This window comes from Silurus meridionalis, chromosome 9 (genome assembly GCF_014805685.1).
Source record: "Silurus meridionalis isolate SWU-2019-XX chromosome 9, ASM1480568v1, whole genome shotgun sequence".
Lineage (NCBI taxonomy): Eukaryota > Metazoa > Chordata > Actinopteri > Siluriformes > Siluridae > Silurus > Silurus meridionalis.
Genome location: NC_060892.1, coordinates 21,867,374 through 21,880,326, shown reverse-complemented (window position 1 = coordinate 21,880,326; position 12,953 = coordinate 21,867,374). Strand labels below are relative to the sequence as shown.

Genomic DNA, 12,953 nt, shown 5'->3' with positions numbered 1-12,953 from the left:
AGCAGACTGATAACCTCTGGGCATGTTTGTATTGATCAGACAGCATTTCATGATTAGAGAAGAATAGAGATCACTAAGCATGAGTCCAATGCATAGAGCTGGGTCCCTGGAGTAATTGTCCAGGCATGCTGTGAGCAAAGAAGCTGCTGGAGAAAATTGCATTGGGGCAGCTAAAGGCAATCTGCGTGTTGATTTGCATGAGACTTGCGTTGATCATGGCTAGTTGTTGTTGTTTTTTTTCCTTTGTGACACGGCCTTGAGCTGCTAGCTCCTGCTGTCAGTCTGGCACACCCGCTGCCTCAAGGAAGAATGTGAAGTATACTGTCAGGTCAAGAAACAGATGCATTTGCAGGTGAAGTATTTGTAAGGCAGCCAGACAAGTCTAAAATTTGAAGCAAAGTTTTAAGTAATAAAATCTGAGTCAGGAGATCATCAAAAAGGCAAACAGGCAAACAAAACTAAATCACAAACCCAAAAGATCATGCACAGCAAAGAAATCTCGCAAATAAATGCAACAGAAAACATTGCGGTGAGTGAGTGCAGTGAAAGTGTTTAAACAGAGTGAGAATGTGTGTGTACATGTGATTAAACTCAGGTTGTGCATGATCAGTTAGTGGGTGACTGTGAACTTGACAATGGATGTAAGTGACGGGAGCTGTAGCTGAATGTCAGCCCTGTTGTCTGGAAAATTGAGTAACTTGCTTAGTAACTGTCACTTTGATGACAGCAGTCTCCTCGAATAAAACCAAAGCAAGAAAGCATGAGTTTTACACATAATTGGATTTCATTCATTGCTGTAATGGTAAAGTAATAGACAAATATGCAGACAAGTTTTTATCTATTTATCTACCTTCTTTTTATTTATCTACCTTCTTTTTCATTTTGGTAAACAAAAATTTGGTGACAAATAAAATTTGATTTGATTTGATTTGAGACATGCCTCAGCAGCCATTCCAGTTCGAGGAGCTCTTGGAGGTAGTAACTTGTGCTGTTCCCAAGCTCAATATTGCTTGGCCAGATGAGAAACAGATATTGCGTCCTCTAAATAAACTAGATGAATGCCTCCTGCGACCTAGGTCAAGGCCTGCCCTTCTTTTTGGATCTGCACACCAAGGTGTCTAGATCCTGGGGCAGACCCTATTCGGCCCGCCTCTTCATGTGAAAATCATCCTGCCCGCTCATTCACATTAAACAATACTTTGATTTAAAATTTAAAAGACACTTTCTACTTTGAAAGGCCATATGCAAAGAGGCGTCGACATGCTGTGACTGACAGCTTCGTAGACAATGGGTCGCATAATGAGCTGTCGATTACATAATGAGCTGTGGATCACTGAGCCAGGATCTGAGTGAGAAGTACAGTACTACAAGGAAGAATGTGTTTCCTTTGTGGTTTATTTAAAATACACATTAGCAAGGACAGCGTTAAAAAGGGAATTGTGTAACAATAAAACAATACAGTACAGTATGTATAAAAAATAAAGAGTGCAACAAAAACAATAACAATTCAGATCAAGAATATTATTTAGAATAAAGATATTAATTTAATTATATTTCAATGTAAATTATTATTAAATATAAATATTTAAAGCACACTTAAGACTAATATTTTCATAAAGCTATGAATCTACTAATGTTTTGGGCTTATTTACTGCACTGGCCATGTGATCATTCTATCATTTCTTTAAATTATTACAGATTTAAGAACATTTAAGATCTCAAATACTCATAAAGGCAAATTTTCAAAAGCAATGTTTAATTTGCTTAATACAAGCACAACTGTACTCATTCAGACACCCGTGGCCTGAAATCTCATGCCTTTTGTGTAGTTTTAAATCTAAAATATATAAAAAAAAATTATGTAAATGAATCCTCAGTTAACTTTTAGGAATAGGAAAAACATAGTGAAAATCAACAGTGGCATACAAATAGCATCAGCAATGTCCGTGACTGTTCCAAGACTGCACATTTCTTGGCATCATTATCTCACCTCATGATTCTCATAATTTTTTGAGGAAGTTTGTATAAAACATTATTAAATTGTTACATTGTATATCCTTTTAAATTCTTACATTTTACATTTTACAATTTTTGTCAATAAAGTATTGACTTACTGATTTATTGCTCCATTGGTATTGTAACAGCCTAAGATCTTACCAAAATAACTACTCTTTGTAATGAATAATTTGATCATAATATAATATTAATTAATTGACACCATTTAGTCAGATAAATTAAAATTTTCAGTCCGTAAGTTTTTAGCTTCCCAGGCATGTGGATTTTTGGGACATTTTTTAGTCTGACTCACAGTTTTGCTTAGACTAGTCATGCTTAAGATGGTTGAGGTTATTTGGTACGCTTTTTGTTGTTATGTGATGTGAAAAAGCGGAAGAACCAACACTGTTTTTGAATTAAATTTCTTTGACAAACAAATTGTGATCATGATTTAAATGCATTTTTTTTTCATGCAGCCCTTGGCAGCACACACATATGTGGTTGACAGAAATAATACAGCGAAATAATAGGAACATATTAACTGCAAGACGAAAGATTTACAAAGTGTCAGCTTTGCTGAATGTCAGCTCAATAATTCACCATGCGGTCATACTGCAGAAGCTCTGGTGTTGAGGAAAATTCAGACTTTCTGAATGTTTTCAACTGCTGCAGAATGTAGAAAATAAAACCTAATAGAAATAAATAACATTGTGATAGATGTTTCTGAAAGACTGTGCAGACTGTACATAGCATTGTTGTATTCACTAGACCAGTGGCTAAACACTGCTTGTAAAATCTAGCAATCTCATTGTCTACTGCATTCAAAAATTTTTAATCTAGGTGTACAACTTGGAAATGAGCTTCAGATATAACACCCCACATAAGTGAATAAAAATTTTCTGTGATATTTGTTAATATCGATACACCTCTATCTTGCACTAACAGTTGATGAAGTAGAATATTGTCTTTGGCTTTGTTGGTTTCGTATTGCTCAAATTCCAGCATCCTGGTGGCTGTAATTGATTGTATCAGTATAGAATAACATTAACAAAAATATCTCTTTCAAATTTCTTCATCATTTTTGTAATACAATCATGCCCTAATTATATAATATTTGCCAGTTATTCAACCTGCTTTTACATCAATTTAATATTTTCATGTAAGCCTCCCCATTGTAAGGAAAATAATATAGAGCATAGGCATTGATTAAAAAAGAAAAGTCAAGGGGGCAAGGGACCCAATTAATGAAGAAGAATGAAAGCTGTGAATGAATGATTGCTTCTAGCAAAAAGTGTCTTTGCCACTGTTGATAATGAAACAGAATGTCATGTTCTTTATTAGTTTTATTGCATTTCTCAATCTTTATTTCTGTCTTATTGCAGTGTTGGTGTGTGTGTGTATGTGTGTGTGTGTGTGTGTGTGTGTGTGTGTGTGTGTGTGTGTGTAAAATACAGTTGTGTTCAAAATTATTCAACCCCCACTGAAATTGATTGTTTTGGTCGGTTTGACATTGATTATGATCATTCAGTCATCCTGCTTACAATTAAATCAAAGAGGCACGTGTAGGTCAGACAAATATAACATAACATTTATAATGAAATAACCACAAATGTCTTTTCTGAGCTCACATCATTATCAGTTTTATTCAACCCCCAAGTGACATTCAATCTTAGTACTTAGTACAACATCCTTTTACAGTAATAACAGCTTTTAAACGTGAAGCATAGCTTGACACAAGTGTCTTGCAGCGATCTACGGGTATCTTCGCCCATTCATCATGGGCAAAAGCCTCCAGTTCAGTCACATTCTTAGGCTTGCGCACTGCAACTGCTTTCTTTAAGTCCCACCAGAGGTTCTCAATCGGATTTAAGTCTGGTGACTGCGATGGCCACTTCAAAATGTTCCAGCCTTTAATCTGCAACCATGCTCTAGTGGACTTGGAGGTATGCTTGGGATCATTGTCCTGTTAAAAGGTCCAATGTCTTCCAAGCCTCAGGTTTGTGACGGACTGCATCACATTGTCATCCAATATCTCCTGGTACTGAAGAGAATTCATGGTACCTTGCACACGCTGAAGCTTCCCAGTACCTGCAGAAGCAAAACAGCCCCAAAGCATGATTGACCCCCCGCCATGCTTCACAGTAGGCAAGGTGTTCTTTTCTTCATAGGCCTTGTTCTTCCTCCTCCAAACATAGCGTCTGGCATGGAGGCCTTCATTACGCAGGGTGCGCCGTATTGTCTGAGCACAAACATCCACGGCCAGACAGCGGAGCCCCGCCCCTTCTCGACTACTCAGACCACATATTTGTTATGCTAATTCCAGCATACAGACCACTCGTCAGATGCTCTAAACCAGTTCTGAAACAGGTGGAAACCTGGCCAGCAGGAGCCAACTCTGCTGTTCAGGACTGTTTTGAGTGCACTGACTGGGACATGTTTAGGGAGGCTGCAACCAATGTCGATTCCATCAACGGAGGAGTACACATCATCAGTGACCAGCTACATCAGCAAGTGCTTTGATGATGTGACCATCTCCAAGACCATCACTACATGCTCCAACCAGAAGCCGAGGATGACCGCAAAGGTGCATGTGCTGCTGAAATAAAGAGACTCTCCCTTCAGAGCAGGGGACAAGATGGTGTTAAGAACAGCAAGGGCCAAACTGTCCCGTGCCATCAAAAAGGTAAAGAGTACACACGCCAAGAGAATCCACAACCACTTCCAGGACAGCGGCTACACCCGGCGCATGTGGCAGGGCATCCAGGCAATCACGAACTACAAGACAACATCTCCTACTTGTGACCATGATGCCTCCCTCCTAGATGCGCTGAAGGACTTCTATGCCCGGTTTGAGGTACAAAACAATGTGGAGTTGAGGAAGACCACCCCTCCTCCCAGTGACCAGGTTCTCTGTCTAACCACAGCTGAAGTGAGGAAAGCTCTATGCAGAGTTAACCCACGGAAGTCTGCTGGACCAGACAACATTCTTGGCAGAGTGCTCAGGGAATGTGTAGAACAGCTAGTGGATCTCTCTTAGCAGCAACATTGTTTCCAACGTGCCTCAAGACAAAGACCATTATCCACGCGCTGAAGAAGTCTTTCTCCTGCCTCAATTACTATCATCCCATTGCGTTCACACCCATCGTAATGTAGTGCTTTGAGAGGCTCGTCATGAGGCACGTCAAGACCCAGCTTCCACCCTCACTAGACCCCATGCAGTTTGCATATCGTCCAAACCATTTCACGGACAATGCCATCTCCACAACCCTCCATCTGACCCTCACCCACCTGGACATCAAGGACGCGTACTGTACGTATGAATGCTGTTCATAGACTTCGGTTCAGCATTCAACACAATCATCCCTCAGCATCTGATCGATAAGCTGAGCCTACTGGACCTGAACACCCCCCTCTGCAACTGGATCCTAGACTTCCTGACTGGGAGACCTCAGTCAGTCCGGATTGGGAACAGCATCTCCAGCACCACCACACTGAGCACTGGGGCCCCCTGTGTGCTCAGTCCACTGCTGTTCACTCTGCTGACTCACAACTGTGTAGCAATGCACAGCTCAAACCACATCGTCAAGTTCGACGAGTCAGCATACAGAGAGGAGGTGGAACAGTTAACAGCCTGATGTAGAGCCAACGACCTGTCTCTGAACAATGACAAAACCAAAGAAATGGATCCTCAGTGGAGATCGTCAACAGCACCAAATTCCTTAGTGAACACCTGGTCACTCGACACTAGCGCCATCACCAAGAAAGCCTAGCAGCATCTCTACTTCCTGAGACAGCTAAGGAAAGCTCATTCCCCCCTCCTGAGCATCTTGAGCAGTTGCATCACTGCCTGGTTTGGGAACTGCGCCGTCTCGGATCTCACGGCCCTACAGAGGATAATGGGGACAGCTGAGAAGATCATCGGAGTCTCTCTCCCCTCTAACATGGACATTTACACCACACACTGCATCCGCAAAGACAACAGCATTGTGGACGACCCCACACACCTCTCACACAACTCTTCACCCTCCTGCCATCAGGAAAACGGTTCCGAAGCATTCGGCCCGTCACGTCCAGACTGTGCAACAGCTTTTTCCCGCAAGCCATCAGGCTCCTCAACACACAGAACTAAACTGAAACTCACACACACACACACACACCCACACACACACACACACACACACACACACACTTACTCAACGAAGTGTTACTGAACTGTACAACCTGAACACAAACACACACTCATTACTCATCTCAATCCATTCATCACCATTTATTTATTATTTATACTTAACCATATAATACCGTTTACATGCTGTTTTTTGCACATTTTGACTGCTGCTACTTTTTTTGCACTGCATTGTGTTTGTTTACATATACTCTTGTTCATAGTCTTTTAAAGTCCTCTTTGCACAGTATTGTATATTCAGAGTATACAGTAGGTTTACTGGTCGGCACTATCTTGTGTTATGTGTATTGTCCCACACTGTCTTGTGTTGTCTGTCTGTACTGTGTTTTGTCTGCACTGTTTGCACTAGGTTGCACTCGGTGCACTTTATGAAGCCTTATCTAGTGTGTTGTAGCTCTATGTTGTTTAGTGTACTACCAAGCTTCTGGAGGAACGTTATCTCATTTTTACTGTGTACTGTGTACCACTGTGTATAGTATAAATAAAAAAATGAAAGCTTTTTGACTTGACTTGACTTGACTTGACTTGACTTGACTTGACCCTGTCGTACACTTTCTCTAAATCCACAAAAACACAATGCAACTCCTCCTGACCTTCTCTATACTTCTCCATCAACATTCTCAAAGCAAATGATACGTCTGTGGTGCTCTTCATCGGCATGAAACCTACTGTTGCTCACAGATGGTCACCTTTTTTCTCAGCCTGGCTTCCACTACTCTTTCCCATAACTTCATGGTGTGACTGATCAACTTTATTCCCCTGTAGTTACTGCAGGTCTGCACATCTCCCTTATTCTTAAAGATCAGTACCAGCATACTCTTTCTCCATTCCTACGCATCCTATCACCTTCCAAAATCTTGTTGAACAATCTGGTTAAAAATTCCACTGCCATCTCTCCTAAACACCTCCATGCTTTTACTGGTATGTTGTCTGGTCCTACCAACTTTTCACTCTTCATCCTCTTATTCACTGCTCTCACTTCCTCCTTACTAATCTTATCCACTTCCTGCTTTACAATCTCCACACCATCCAACCTCTCTTTTTCCTCATTCATCAGCTGCTCAAAATACTCCTGTCCAATCGGTATAAATCCTCTTCTCCTTCCTTAGTGTCCAACTTCACACACAACTCCTGCACTTTCTCATTCCACCAGCACGTCTCTTTGTCTTCTTTTCTTTTTCCAGGTGTCACACCAAGAACCTTTCTAGCTGTCTTCCTTCTCACTTCTGCAGTAGTTGCCCAATAATCCTGCACCTCTTCACCAGCACCAAGCTCCTGTCTTACCTTTTCCTGAATCTCACACTATAGTCTTCCTCCTTCAGTTTCCAACATCTTATTCTTCTTTCACTCCCCACTCTCCTCCTCTTCTTCACCTCCAAAACTATAATACAGACTACCATCCGATGCTGTCTAGCTACACTGTCCTCTGCCAACACCTTACAGTCTCCAATCTCCTTCAGGCTGCATCTCCTACATAGAATATCATCCACCTTCCTCCGCACTTAAATGTCAACATCCTTCTTCTTAAAATAAGTATTTACCACCGCCATTTCCATCCTTTTAGCAAAATCTACCACCATCTGCCCTTTCACATTCCTCTCCTTGAGGCCATATCACCTCCTCATCACCTCTGTTCCCTTCACCTACATGGCCATTAACGTCTGCCCCGAACACTAATCTTTTCTTTCCTAAGTACACCATCTACCACTTCATCTAACTCACTCCAGAATTTTTCCCTTTACTCCATCTCACAACCCACTTGTGGAGCATAAGCACTGATGACATTTATCATCAACACTTCAACTTCCAGCTTCATGTATATAACCATATCAGAAACTCTCTTCACCTCCACTAAACTCTTACTGTTCTCTTCCTTCAGGATCACCCTTACACCATTTCTTTTTCCCCCACACCATGATAGAACAGTTTAAACCCCCCTCCAATGTTTCTGGCCTTATTCCTTTTCCACTTGGTCTCCTGAACACGTAACATATCTTCCTTTCTATGCTCCATTATATCAGCTACATCTCTTCCTTTACCAGTCATAGTACCAACATTTAAAGTACCAAGCCGTACCTCCACTCTCCTACACTCCTTCTTTTCACTGTCTCTGTAGACTTTTTCCTCCTCTCCTTCTCCTCCTTTGTCCCTGTTGGTTAACAATACCTGTCGCGGTTGTTGGTAACCTGGGACACGACCGATTCAGTATGAAGTTCTGAGTCGTGATCTGCATATTTGATTTGGCATGTTTTACGCTGGATGCCCTTCCTAACGCAACCCTCCCCATTTTTCAGGCTTGGGACCGGCACTAAGAGTTTTTTTCAAGTTATAGCTGAATAATTTGTGGATGTGTTGTTAAACAATGCTGTAGCCCACTTGTATTTAATGTGTTAACTGGATCTTGTTTGAGGCTCGTTAATATTCTCCTTAATGTGTAATCTTCATATTTATAGTTTATGGCTTAAATTATCTGAATAATATTGTGCTCAAATTCAGATAATAGTAATACAAGTCCACATTATTGAGTCAGTACGCCTTCAAGGCTTAAGCCCACTCAAAAAAATGGAGCATGTTGCTTTATGAGAGAGTTGTGTGAGACGTGTGGATGCAACATGATATTTTCAGTTCACTTTTTTGTTATGTATATAAAGCATAGAACAACACAAGGTGTGTCCAAACTTTGGGTCTGTACTGTATATATATTATATATACAGTACAGACCAAAAGTTTATATATATATATTTATATATTTATATATATATATTTCATATACTGTATATATAATATATATATAACTTTTAAAAGCATTTTTTGCCTTTGTGGTGAAATACAAATGCTATAAAAGCATTGATATATACTTTTATTCTAAATTCTTTGTTGAAACTATGTATGTTCTGATTCAGAAAAATACAAATGAAGGCTTAAAGTTTGGAAGGACGGGGGGTAGTGACATTGAACATTTATTTGTACTTATTTTTAATAGTAGTAAAGTATTCCATAAAAAAACATTGCTTTAGATCTTGCTTGAAATTATATAATAAGAGTCTATTATATTTGTGTTCACATACATATTAAAGGTTTCAGAAAAAAAAATGTGCATTTGTAAATAAGGTGTTTTGTAGCCTTTTCTATATTTTGTAGTTTGTCATTTCTATGAGAGCATAAATAATAATACTTGGTAAAAACATTGTGATTGACCAATTCATTTTCTAGAAATATTATACATAAATCTGTATGTCCTGCCCCCCAGGGGGTAAGGCCTTTATATACAGTACAGTCGAACCCACTTATCTCAACCTTGGTTAACTCGTCAACCCTATTAAGGTTTGTATTGTATACTGGTAAATCTCTGCTGTTAGTTGGTGCACATATGCCTTTTGTTGTTAAATGTTATGCGATGCACGGGAGGCGAAAGCCGTAGTGAAAGTTTGAGTTTATTGCAACACAGGGCAAAGCCAAACACAAACACTCGCCTTGAAAGTGAATATTCCGGTGGTGCACTCTGGGAGCGTGGTCCACTAAGTCCCAAATTGAAAAGATGCAGTCTGTATATATAATCCACGGGTGCGCTTGGTAGAAGCGCGGCGCTGAACAGCACACAGGAGAACGTGGGATGAGCAGCAAAAGCATAGAATTAACAATGGCCTTCATCAAACAAATCGCGGCAACGCTGTTGTGTAAAAAACTTCAAAAAACATGTGCATGTACATTCTCATGTATTAACGCACATCATGTACATAAAGAAATTTCAAGCATGTTAATATATTGCTGCCATATTGGTTTTCGTTTATCTCGATCATCGGTTATCTCAGCGCTTTTTGGCGTCCCCTAGGCCCTCGACATAACCGGGTTCCGCTGTATATTAACAGCAGTTCAGCACAGTAACAGCTCATTAGCAGTGCACATAGGTTGATGATGTTATTTAGTCTATGCATTTTCTCATACACTGATTGGTATGAGGTCACAATTATGTGACAGGTGCGTCTCTGAGTTGTTTGACCAGTATATTGTTTTTTCAGGCTGAGCAAGAATGCCTTTTCATAAATGTTTGAGTATTGTATACATCATTAGGGATTTTCCAATAGTAAGCACCTCATGTTCAGTATTCAAAGGATTCACCATTGCCCTAACCAAGATAAAGCATTTGCTGAAGATGAATGATTAAACTGCTGTAACACACACATTAAATTAATGGTGTTGAAGAAAGTTGTGAGAATGTTATAGTAAAACAGCAGGCCGTTTAGGCTTCAGCTTAACTGCATTGGAGGGGTTCAGATAAAAACATTATCATTAATATTGACATAAAAATTGAGCAAGTTGTAAATGTTTTTGCCCCAGATACAGTAAAATTGTGTCATTTATTAAAGAACCGTAGCATAATAAGGATGATACTAGTAAAATTAAAAATTCTTCTTGCTTCTTGGCCTTGACTGGATTGTTATTCTCATAAAAAAGGTGCAGAGAGTAAGATGTAGATTGTAGCAGTGAAGGAAAAATACTGTGTAACAGGGTATTCCTGCTAGTTGACTAGTAATTTAGTCTGAGATGTCAGGTTGAATCTGGCAGAAGTTCATGCATGCATGCATGATAAGACATTAACGGATACAGCACACATCCACATTGGGATTAAGATGGAGGAATTTTGCTAGAATGAGACAGGGGTAATGTCTTTGCAGCTTAAACATCATAGAGGATTTGAGCAGGTGCCTAAAGTCAAAAAGGGGCACATGGATTTAAAAGCAGCTACATCAGAACAAGGATCACAAATATTTGCTTTTTGTAAAGATTAATGCTGCATGATACAGTAATGAGGTGCAAGACTCTAATTAATGAACAAGAGCCTTTATTTGAACTGGCCACGCCTCCTTTATTGGAATTGACAGTTAAAGAGTACATGCCTCCTTTATTTAAAATGAAAGCCATACCTATTTTATTGAAATTGATGCTTACAGAGACCACGCCTCTTTATTTGAATGGCCAGTTCCGGGGGACACATCCCCTTAATTGGATCTGAGACTTAAGGAGACCACAAGGACACCTCCTTAAGGAGACTTCCTTTAATGGAATTCACAATTCAGAGGCCACACCTCCGTTATTTAGCCTGACAGTAAAAGAGGCCATACCTTCTGTATTTGAACTTAGTTACAGTTATCAACATCTCTGTGAGCTCACAGAATATTACAGAGGCCACAGCTCCCTTATTTGACCTTACAGTCATGCTTTTATTTAAGTAGACAACTCGGAAATATTTTTCTTTTACAACCATTATCTTGGCAACTTTATAAACCTACGCTATAACTTAAACACACACTGTAACAAGTAATAGTAGTAAGCTCGTTTTGCCGTATTAGCATGCAAATTGTCCTGGCAGCACTCAACTCACCCTGTAATTGCCACATTCCATCATCTAGTTTTACAAGCACTTCTTGATCTTGCCTAAGGCCTTTATTCACATTTGCATGAACACACACCTCCATGCAAGCATAAGCTGCTTTTATCCTTCCAGAAAGATTCTGCTTTTTCCAAAAAAAAAAAAAAAAAAACTGAGTAAAGCTAAGTTATGTGTTTCAGCTAACTGAGAGTGCAGCTTGTTATTTTTAATCATTATCTGTTCATAAATTAGATCATCTTATTTTTCTGCATTAACAGCAGTATTTTACCTGGATACTATTTTGAGGAAAATGAGAGAGAGAAAAGGGTGGATGGTGTGGAGATGGTAAAGCAGGAAGTGGATAGGATTAGTAAGGAGGAAGTGAGAACAGCGATTAAGAGGATGAAGTGGAAAGTCGGTAGGCCCGATGACATACCAGTAGAAGCATGGAGATATTTAGGAGAGATGGCAGTGGAGTTTTTAACAAGATTGTATAACAAGATTCTGGAAGGTGAGAGGATGCCTGAGCAATGCAGAAGGAGTGTGCTGGTACCGATCTTTAAGAATAAGGGAGCTGTGCAGACCTGCTGTAACTACAGGGGAATTAAGTTGATCAGTCACACCATGAAGTTATGGGAAAGAGTAGTGGAAGCCAGGCTGAGAGAAGAGGTGACCATAAGTGAGCAGCAGTATGGTTTCATGCTGAGGAAGAGCACCACAGACGCATTATTAGCTTTGAGAATTTTGATTCTGAAGTATAGAGAAGGTCAGAAGGCGTTGCATTGTGTGTTTGGGATATAGAGAAAGCATACGACAGGGTGCCAAGAGAGGAGTTGGTATTGTATGAGGAAGCTGACGGAAGTATGTCAGAGAAGTAAGTACAGTGTGACAGCAGAGATGTGAGGAGAGGGAGGGCAGTGGAGTGGTGCAGTTGCAGAGAGAAGAGGTGGTAAAGGTGGAGGAGTTCAGGTACCTGGGGTCAACAGTGCAAAGTAATGGAGAGTGTGTTAGAGAAGTGAAGAAAAGAGTGCAGGCAGGGTGGAGTGGGTGGAGAAGAGTGACAGGAGTGATTTGTGATAGAAGGGTATCTGCAAGAGTGAAAGGGAAAGTTTATAGGACTGTGGTGAGACCTGCGATGTTGTATGGTTTAGAGACAGTGGCATTGAGTAAAAGACTATAGGTGGAGCTGGAGGTAGCAGAGCTGAAGATGTTAAGGTTTTCACTGGGAGTGACAAAGATGGACAGTATTAGAAATAAGTTTATTAGCGAGACAGCGCATGTAGGACGTTTTGGAGACAAGGTGAGGGAGGCTCGATTGAGATGGTTTGGACATGTGCAGAGGATGGACATGGGGTATATCTGTAGGAGAATGCTTAGGATGGAGCCACCAGGAGGGAGGAA

The 12,953-nt window shown here is 40.3% G+C and overlaps 1 protein-coding gene across 2 annotated transcripts in view; it reads left to right on the top strand.

The window, feature by feature from the left end:
• LOC124391167 (protein kinase C-binding protein NELL1-like) overlaps positions 1-12,953 on the top strand; it is a 263,303-nt gene that overhangs the window by 28,454 nt on the left and 221,896 nt on the right. The window lies entirely within an intron of this gene.